Source organism: Staurois parvus, unplaced genomic scaffold (genome assembly GCF_062004578.1).
Source record: "Staurois parvus isolate SC_StPar_1 unplaced genomic scaffold, SC_StPar_1.0 ptg000325l, whole genome shotgun sequence".
NCBI classification, from domain to species: Eukaryota; Metazoa; Chordata; class Amphibia; order Anura; family Ranidae; genus Staurois; species Staurois parvus.
In genome coordinates this window covers 681,191-690,306 of record NW_028318121.1, presented here as the reverse complement: position 1 = coordinate 690,306, position 9,116 = coordinate 681,191, and the positions used below count along the sequence as shown (strand labels likewise).

At 42.0% G+C, this 9,116-nt stretch overlaps 1 long non-coding RNA gene across 1 annotated transcript; it reads left to right on the top strand.

The window, feature by feature from the left end:
* Window positions 1-3,502: 3,502 nt before the first annotated feature.
* On the top strand, window positions 3,503-7,625 carry LOC149457343 (uncharacterized). Its single transcript, XR_016313644.1, has 2 exons — window positions 3,503-3,703; window positions 7,451-7,625. It is a non-coding gene; the product is annotated as an uncharacterized LOC149457343 (long non-coding RNA).
* Window positions 7,626-9,116: the final 1,491 nt, after the last annotated feature.

Below are 9,116 nucleotides of genomic sequence, written 5' to 3'. Positions count from 1 at the left end.
CCTCTTCTTCCGCCGTGTCCTCAGCCGCCACCCCCGTGCCAAGTCCCATTACCCGACCGGCATATCACATGTGCAGGGCGCAACGGTGTCACGCTGTGCTGCACCTGGTATGCCTTGGCGAACGTAGTCACACAGGGGAGGAACTTCTGAGTGTAATGAACAGAGAAATCGACAGATGGCTGTCTCCGCGCAAACTGAAAATCGGAACCATGTTGACCAACAACGGAAAGAACATGGTGTCTGCTCTGCGTCAAGGAAGGTTGTGCCATGCGCCATGCATGGCTCACGTGTTCAATCTGGTTGTCAAGCGGTTCCTAAAATCCACCATCCCACTGCAAGACATCCTTAAAATGTCACGTAAACTTTGCATGCATTTCAGCCATTCCTACAGCGCAAAGCACACCCTCCTTGAGCTGCAGCGGCAGAACGGAATTCCACAGCATCGCCTGATCTGCGACGTTGCAACAAGGTGGAATTCAACCCTACACATGTTAGACCGCCTTTACGAGCAGCGAAAGGCCATCACCGATTTCCTGATGTTACAAGCGGATAAAGGTACTCCCCTGTGTAACTTAGATGTCAGCCATTGGCAGCTCATGCGTGACACCTGCCGCTTGCTCAGGCCCTTTGAGGAGGCCACGCTATTCGTGAGTCGGCAGGACTATGGGATGAACGACGTCATTCCTCTGTTGCACGTCCTGGAACAAATGCTGTTAACAATGGCTGGTCAGGGTGCGGTAGCCCTGAGACAGCACCCTGCCAACCGAGGTAGACAATCCCCTTGACTACTGGGCAACGAAACTTGACCTTTGGCCCCAACTAGCTGAATTTGCCCTTGAAAGGCTGTCATGCCCGGCCAGTAGCGTGGCATCGGAGCGCGTGTTTAGTGCGGCAGGAGATATTGTAACTCCGCGGAGGACACGATTGTCCACCCAAAGTGTGGAGAGACTCACGTTTGTGAAAATGAATCAGGCGTGGATTAGTCTGGATTTCAAACCACCAGTTCCTGACACAACTGACTAAATCCGCCATGAATCATGCCCCTGCCATGTGCCACTTTCAGGTCTCCGCACACTGCTGCTGGGTTCCATTTTGTCATAGGGTGCTGGCAGATTACGGGCCTCCCATAGCTGCTGCCAGGCCCCTAATCTGCCATGGGCCCCTGTACCGCCTCCTCACGCTGCTGCAAGGTCCACAGTGTCTCATGGGTCCCTGTACCGCCTCCCATTGCTGCTGCCAGGCCCCTAATCTGCCATGGGCCCCCGTACCGCCTCCTCATGCTGCTGCCAGGTCCACAGTGTGTCATGCCATGTGCCACTTTCAGGTCTCCTCACACTGCTGCTGGGTTCCATTTTGTCATAGGATGCTGGCAGATTACGGGCCTCACATTGCTGCGGCCAGGCCCCTAATCTGCCATGGGCCCCTGTACCGCCTCCTCACGCTGCTGCAAGGTCCACAGTGTGTCATGCCATGTGCCACTTTCAGGTCTCCTCACACTGCTGGTGTGTTTCATTTTGTCATAGGATGCTGGCAGATTACGGGCCTCACATTGCTACGGCCAGGCCCCTAATCTGCCATGGGCCCCTGTACCGCCTCCTCACGCTGCTGCAAGGTCCACAGTGTGTCATGCCATGTGCCACTTTCAGGTCTCCTCACACTGCTGGTGTGTTTCATTTTGTCATAGGATGCTGGCAGATTACGGGCCTCACATTGCTGCGGCCAGGCCCCTAATCTGCCATGGGCCCCTGTACCGCCTCCTCACGCTGCTGCCAGGTCCACAGTGTGTCATGGGTCCCTGTACCGCCTCCCATTGCTGCTGTCTCCATCGCCACACTCTGCCATGTGCCACTTTCAGGTCTCCTCACACTGCTGGTGTATTCCATTTTTTGTCATAGGGTGCTGGCAGATTACGGGCCTCCCATAGCTGCTGCCAGGCCCCTAATCTGCCATGGGCCCCTATACCGCCTCCTCATGCTGCTGCCAGGTCCAGAGTCTCTCATGGGTCCCTGTACGGCCTCCCATTGCTGCTGTCTCCATCGCCACACTCTGCCATGTGCCACTTTCAGGTCTCCTCACACTGCTGGTGGGTTCCATTTTTTGTCATAGGGTGCTGGCAGATTACGGGCCTCCCATAGCTGCTGCCAGGCCCCTAATCTGCCATGGGCCCCCGTACCGACTCCTCATGCTGCTGCCAGGCCCGTAATCTGTCATGGGCCCCTGTTGTCGCTTGTTGGCATATTCCGCTCGTTCAGATGCTCCTTCTCCTGCTACTCCTCTTCACGGATTCCGTCAGCAGTCTTTCTTGGAATCCGTTTCCAAGAGACAACAGTTTGCGAGCACGCACCAGACGGTGCAGAAGCTGAACGTCCTCCTGTCCAAGTTGCTGCTGCCAGGCTCGTAATCTGTCATGCGCCCCTGTACCGCCTCCTCATGCTGCTGCCAGGTCCAGAGTGTGTCATGGGCCCCCGTACCGACTCCTCATGCTGCTGCCAGGCCTGTAATCTGTCATGGGCCCCTGTACCGCCTCCCCATGCTGCTGCCAGGTCCAGAGTGTGTCATGGGTCCCTGTACGGCCTCCCATTGCTGCTGCCAGGCCCGTAATCTGCCATGGGCCCCCGTACCGACTCCTCATGCTGCTGCCAGGCCCGTAATCTGCCATGGGCCCCTGTACCGCCTCCTCATGCTGCTGCCAGGTCCAGAGTGTGTCATGGGTCCCTGTACGGCCTCCCATTGCTGCTGTCTCTATCGCCACACTCTGCCATGTGCCACTTTCAGGTCTCCTCACACTGCTGGTGGTTTCCATTTTTGTCATAGGGTGCTGTATGGCCTCCCATTGCTGCTGCCTCCACCGCCACACTGTGGCTCCACACTCTGGTTTTGGCCCAGTGACTGCCCAAATGAGTGAAGTGTGCGGTGATTCTAAGATCGACGGCACTCATCTGCATGTCATACTGACTGACAGTATTATTTCTCTTCCCCAGCAGACTCCAAGGGCATTTAAATTAAAGGTACAGTGTTCAGCACTAATATTAAGTCTCTCTGAAGCCTAGAAACACCCTTTTTTAAGTTAAATTCACAGCGAATATATTCGACTCGAATCGAAATTTTTCCATGAATTCGCCGAATCAGTCGAATCGAATTTTTGAATACTTCGCTCATCTCTACTCACATTGATTGAAGCCTTGAGAGACACACACACATACACACATATACATATATACAATTTTATTATTAAGAACTTAATTATACTTTTTGGACATTATTTAAACATTCTGTATGCCAATATTTTATTTCTAATTTTATGCAACGTTATTATTAAATCATCTTTTTGAGTTTTTACAAGAAGTGGAAGGACTTTCTATTTGAACATTTCTCATCAATACAAGTTAATAAAATATCGAGACGATACGATATTTTACAGTGGCGAGCCTCCAGTTCGATTCATTTCCGCCGATCGCTTATTTTTGACTTTTTTTCTCTTTCATCTTGCTGAGAGGGAAGCTGTTTGTAAGTCAACAAAATATGAAGTCAAGCTTTCAGGAGAAGTAAAAGTCTGCAACAGATGAATCGTCGGCATAATCGAGAACCTAAAAGCAGAATTGGTGAGAATTTTGCGCAATTGCAAGAAACGCTGTTCCTTGGTGATGTCATTTCCCGCCAAGAGAGAAAAGACGCGTTATGTAAAGAAAGACCTTCTTAATCGGTAAGTAATGGATTTTATTGATGAATTATCTAGAGAGAGTAAGTTAGAATTCAAGAATCTGTCTACATTTGTTAAAGATGATGAACTTTGGCGGTACATGTATAATGAGTGCTTACAGGCTAATATTAAGATAGAAAAATCTAAGTTTTCCTTTAAGAAACTGAGCAAACAAGTTAGAAATGTAAGTAGAAGTTAGTTCATGTTTTTAACGCCATGATTTTTGATGTTCCTAAGACTGCTACATGTGTAATGAAGCAAGATCAGAGCAGTGTATGTGCTAATTGCCAGATTTTGACTGAGCAAATAGATGATATGCAAAGCGCAATTCAAACAAAAGACATTCAGTTATCTGACCTGCAGAATGATGTAAAAAGAATTTGTGTGAATACTAAGGTAGAGAAACAAAAATCTTTTGTACCAGAGATCCAGTCTATAGAAGGAGACCCTATAGATCAGGAAGAAATGTGTAAGAGAAAATTAAGGGATAAAGCTGCAAAACTTAATCTTAAAATCCTCGATCAGCTCATGAAAATTTTGAAGGATATGCCAGCCTATGATATGGACACCGATGCTTTCTATAACATGGAGGTTTATGAAAATTTTTGTAATAATTTTTGTTTAAATCAGGAGCAAAGAAATTTTCTATTCTGTTTATGGCTCCCCAGTGTTATGGCATGTAGATTAATCAAAACGCCATATATTGAGGATGATGAGGAAATGCATAGCAATGCATCAGACCGACTGCGTCAATGATTGATATTTACTACTGGAGAGGAAACTCCTTCTTTGGAAATCTTAGACTCCTTAAGAGCTACGATTAATGATGATCCTTTTGATTTGAAAAATAGATTTTCTAAAGTATACAAAATGATATTTAATTTAGACAATGAGACTCCTTCTATGGTAAATGCTTTTGTTAAAAAATTCAAGTATCTTGATCCAGCATCTTTTATTATTGCTACTGGAAAAAATGATTTAGATCAAGCAGCCAAAGTTATAAATACAGTTAGAATGCAACTTAAATTAAACAATCAGAAGAAGGAAAGTTTAATTGTTCAAAATGGAGAACAGAGAGAGACCATGTGCTTAGCCACACCCAGTTATGATGATGAACACGTCACAGGCAGGACGAGAGTCTCAGAGCAGACAGGAAATACTATTTGTTTCTATTGTAAACGATTTGGTCATTTGAAAAGAGATTGTATTCATTATAAATTAGATTTACAAAGAAAAGCTTTGGAATTAGAAGACCAAAATATAATTTCTGAACAATCTGCTCCTCCATGTTCCAACAATAGTCTGTCTGAGTTGACTTATGCCTCAGAAGTTAAAAAGATCAGTTCACTGAGAGTTAACAACAGCTTAAACAATATGGTAAACAGTGCTGTTGTCATTAATAGGAATGGTTTACTGCCATTGCCGAAATTTAAATCAGGATCAAATCGAGATTCTTCTTCCTTACCGTTGGAATATGTTGCTCCAATTTTATTGGATGAAAGTGGAAGGCCCAAATCAACATTTATTGATTCTTCCATGTACTGTAATGTTGGAAGTATTTGTACAGCAACTGCTGACATGTCTTCAGATCATAAATGGCCACATACAGGAACCAATCTTGAATTGGAACAATTGGTTAGATCACATACAGATCTTTGGAGTCAAAGCAAAAATGATGTAGGTTTGTTTAAATTTTGAAGTTGACATTGAAGGTAGAGACCCTAAGCCTCAACCTCAATACAAATTGCCATTAGAATCAATTAATCCAATTTCTTCCATTATAGATGAGTTTTTACAGCAAGGAATTTTAAAGAAAGTACAATCAGTGGTGAATAATTGTATTTGGCCTATCAAAGCTGATAATTCATATTCTTTATCAATTGACTTCAAGACATTGAACAAATGCATCACAAATAACAGATCTATTGTTCCTGATTGTAACATAATGTCACATCTGGATGCCAAGGCCAAAATATTCACTGTACTTGAAATTGCCAATAGCCATTTGTCAGTACCCTTAGCTAAGAGTTGTCAATATAAACTTGCCTTTAGCTTCAACAAAGAAACGTATACATTCACAAGATTAGCCCCAGGCTTAGATTTAAGTGATGGAATTGTTCATGAGTATTTGGGAAAAATATTATCTAAATTCTCTAGGCCAGAATGTATTGTCCAGCATGTAGACAAGCTTCTCTTGTCTACACAAAATATAACTGAACATATCACTCTTTTGTCTGAAATATTTACGTTGTTACAAACAGCAGGATTGAAATTGAATACAGAGAAAGTTCAGTTGATGAAAAGACAGGTGGAATTCCTTCATATGCAAATTAGTCATGGACAGAGACAGTTGCTGCAAGAAAAAGTTAGAACTATTTCTGCTTATCCAATTCCAACAAATCGCAAGGCTTTGCATCAGTTTTTGAGCGAAGTAAATCATTGTAAAGATTTTATACCCAATTTTGCAGAGAAGTCTAGATCATTATTTTATCGTTTGAGACAAAAAGATGGTGTATTGGAACAATGGGATCAAACTGAGAAAGAAGCTTTTGAACTATTGAAATGGGATTTGCAGAATGCTACTACATTAAATACTGTTGAGTTTTGTAGTAAAATTCCTTTTGTTTTAGAAACCAATGTTTCCAATAATGCAATCTCAGCAACTTTGTCACAATTAAAAGAAGGTAATCAGAAAATAATAGGTTTCTTCTCAAGAACTTTGACAAATATGGAGAAAAACTTTGATGCACATATGAAAAAATTGTTAAGTGTTTTCTTTGCAGTCAAAATAACTGAACACATTGTGAGGTCAAGTAAGATCATATTACAGACACCTGATTCATCACTGAAACTCCTAAAGGAAGATGGTTCAACAGAAAAGTATCGTGAAAATTATCCTATATGGTATAAAACACTGTCTTCCAAACACATTCAGATAGATGTAACAAAAAGACATTTTCAGGAAAACATACCAACACATGTTTGTACAGCTGTAGGTGAGAAGTTTGCACCTCATGTTTTCAACATAAGAACTGAGAAAAGTTTGAAACCAGTATGTATTACTGCAGATCAGTCTTACACTACAAGAAGTGAGCCAACACAAAAAACAGCTACGCATATTTCCAATTTTATAGAGATAAGATCAAAGGCATGATCCTTTGTCATCTCTGGGTTGATACAAAACCTTTCTTTGGTTTTGAAACCAAGGTTTTGATTCATGACCAATAATGGAGATGTAGCGTCCTGTTATATTTATTTTTGTTTATTTCAGGTACTTATATAGCGTTGTCAATTTATGTAGTGCTTTTTACATATATAGTACATTCACATCAGTCCCTAACCCTCAAGAGGTGTACAATCTAAGGTCCCTAATTCACAGTCATACATATACATACTAGGGCCAAATTAGATAGGAGCCAATTCTCCTACCAACATGACTTTTGAGTGTGGAAGGAAACCGGAGTACCCGGAGGAAACTCACACAAGCACAGGGAGAACATGTAAACTCCAGGCAGGTGATGCCATGGTTGGGATTTGCATCAGCAACCCTAGTATTGTTAGGCGGAAGTGCCCGCATTCTAAAATAGAACACTACAAGTCAATAAGAAGTGTTATAATCAAAATATGTCTTCCATGTCATGACTAGAAATGTTTGTGATTATGATATGTAATATTAACAGATAAATGTAAGAGGATTAATCAATGTAAAGTTATCAATGCCAAAATAATGATACTGCATTTCTGTTACAGGAAATGACCTAAGAGTAACTGTTAAAGGAAGAAAACTCAAATATTTCTAAACCTTTCAGATGATAATACATTTTCCAAGAAGGAAATTTATTCTGGAAGAAGCTTTGCAACAAGAATTTCATTCATCATTGTTTTTGTTGTTCTTTTTATGTTCAATAAAGTTATTTTAACTTTACAGAGTGCTAGAAGAAGACAAGACATCTCAAGGCATCTCATAGAGGAAGAACTTATAAAACAATTGACTTTTGACTACTGATGAAATAATTCATTCATCAGATATATTGGTTTTTTTTGTGTGTACATTTTATTTTGACATAATGGCCTTGATTCACTAAGATGTGAGTGTATTAGCAGAGACTGACCATTCAGGCAGACTCCGGTCAATCAATCAGTCGCCTGACCAGCGTCTAGCAAGCTCATTGACGAGCGTCTACTGACTACTTTGCTATCACTAAATGTGGTATCCCGTCTGGCACATTTTTAGGTGCAATACCGGATATGTTCGCTAGATGGCGCACAAGCGCGGGCTTTATTAACATTGGCATTCTTATGATGGCAAAATAGAATTCTTAGAATGTAATAAATAGTATACCTGTATTAGAATTTTCTATTTTCTTCTATTTCTTTTCTTGCAGTGTCTCCAAAATGATCAGGAAACTAATGCATTTACTAATGAATGTCATACATTCTGTACTCAAATGTTAAACATTTTCACACTTATATCTCAAATAATTTATATACTTCTAATTTCCCAATATAATTATATATCTTCATTCTCTTTAATCACGTAACTATTCTATGGTAAAGACAAGTGCAGCGCTATAAATGCATGTGATCAATAATGAATGCATGTAAAAACCAAAAAGTGCAAAGAATTGCAACAATGATGTAATATTGTAAATGGTGCTAAAATAAGTTCATAGAATCATTCCTGAATAATGGAATGTCCTTTGTGTGAGAGTACCAACTCAGAGAGTGCCTATGAATGGCACGTGTGGTCTCTCCGTGACGGACAGTAGTGCATGAACTCGTGAAAGGTAAACCACCCTTGGGACTGGTCTACACTCACCAGAACAAAAGTATTAATGCGCATGGGTTATACACATCACACATCTGGGGGTGCAGCGGTATGCTGGCAGTTATGGGTTAGTCATCCAGCTCCATCCATCCATCCATCCATCCATCAGGGTGGGTGCCCAAATGGTCCTGGGGAGGAATTAGCTCAGCCACAGGAGCCAGAAAGGTGCTCAATAGTGTAGTACACTGTCACAGGGGTGGATGACCTTTCACGAGTTCATGCACTACTGTTCGTGGTTATATTTATCTTGTGTAAGACCATTTTACTAGTCTATACCATTTGACCAGCGCTCGCTTTATCATTTTTAAACAATGTAACTATTCTACATTATAGCTCAAACTGTGTCTCCCACAGTGGTTTAGTGGCTAGAGCTCAGAACTTACAGCACTTGGGTCATGGGTTCTAATCCCAGTCTTGGCAACATCCCAAAAAAATGGAGATCAATTTTCTGGGTTGTGGCAGGAATATTGATCAATCAATTATGATTTTGCCTAATGACTAGAAAGTGGATGAATGTTACTTGCGTACTGTTCTTCTGCCAATTAGGAAATGTGCAAGTTTCATGCCGTGTATATTTCATTGTAACTT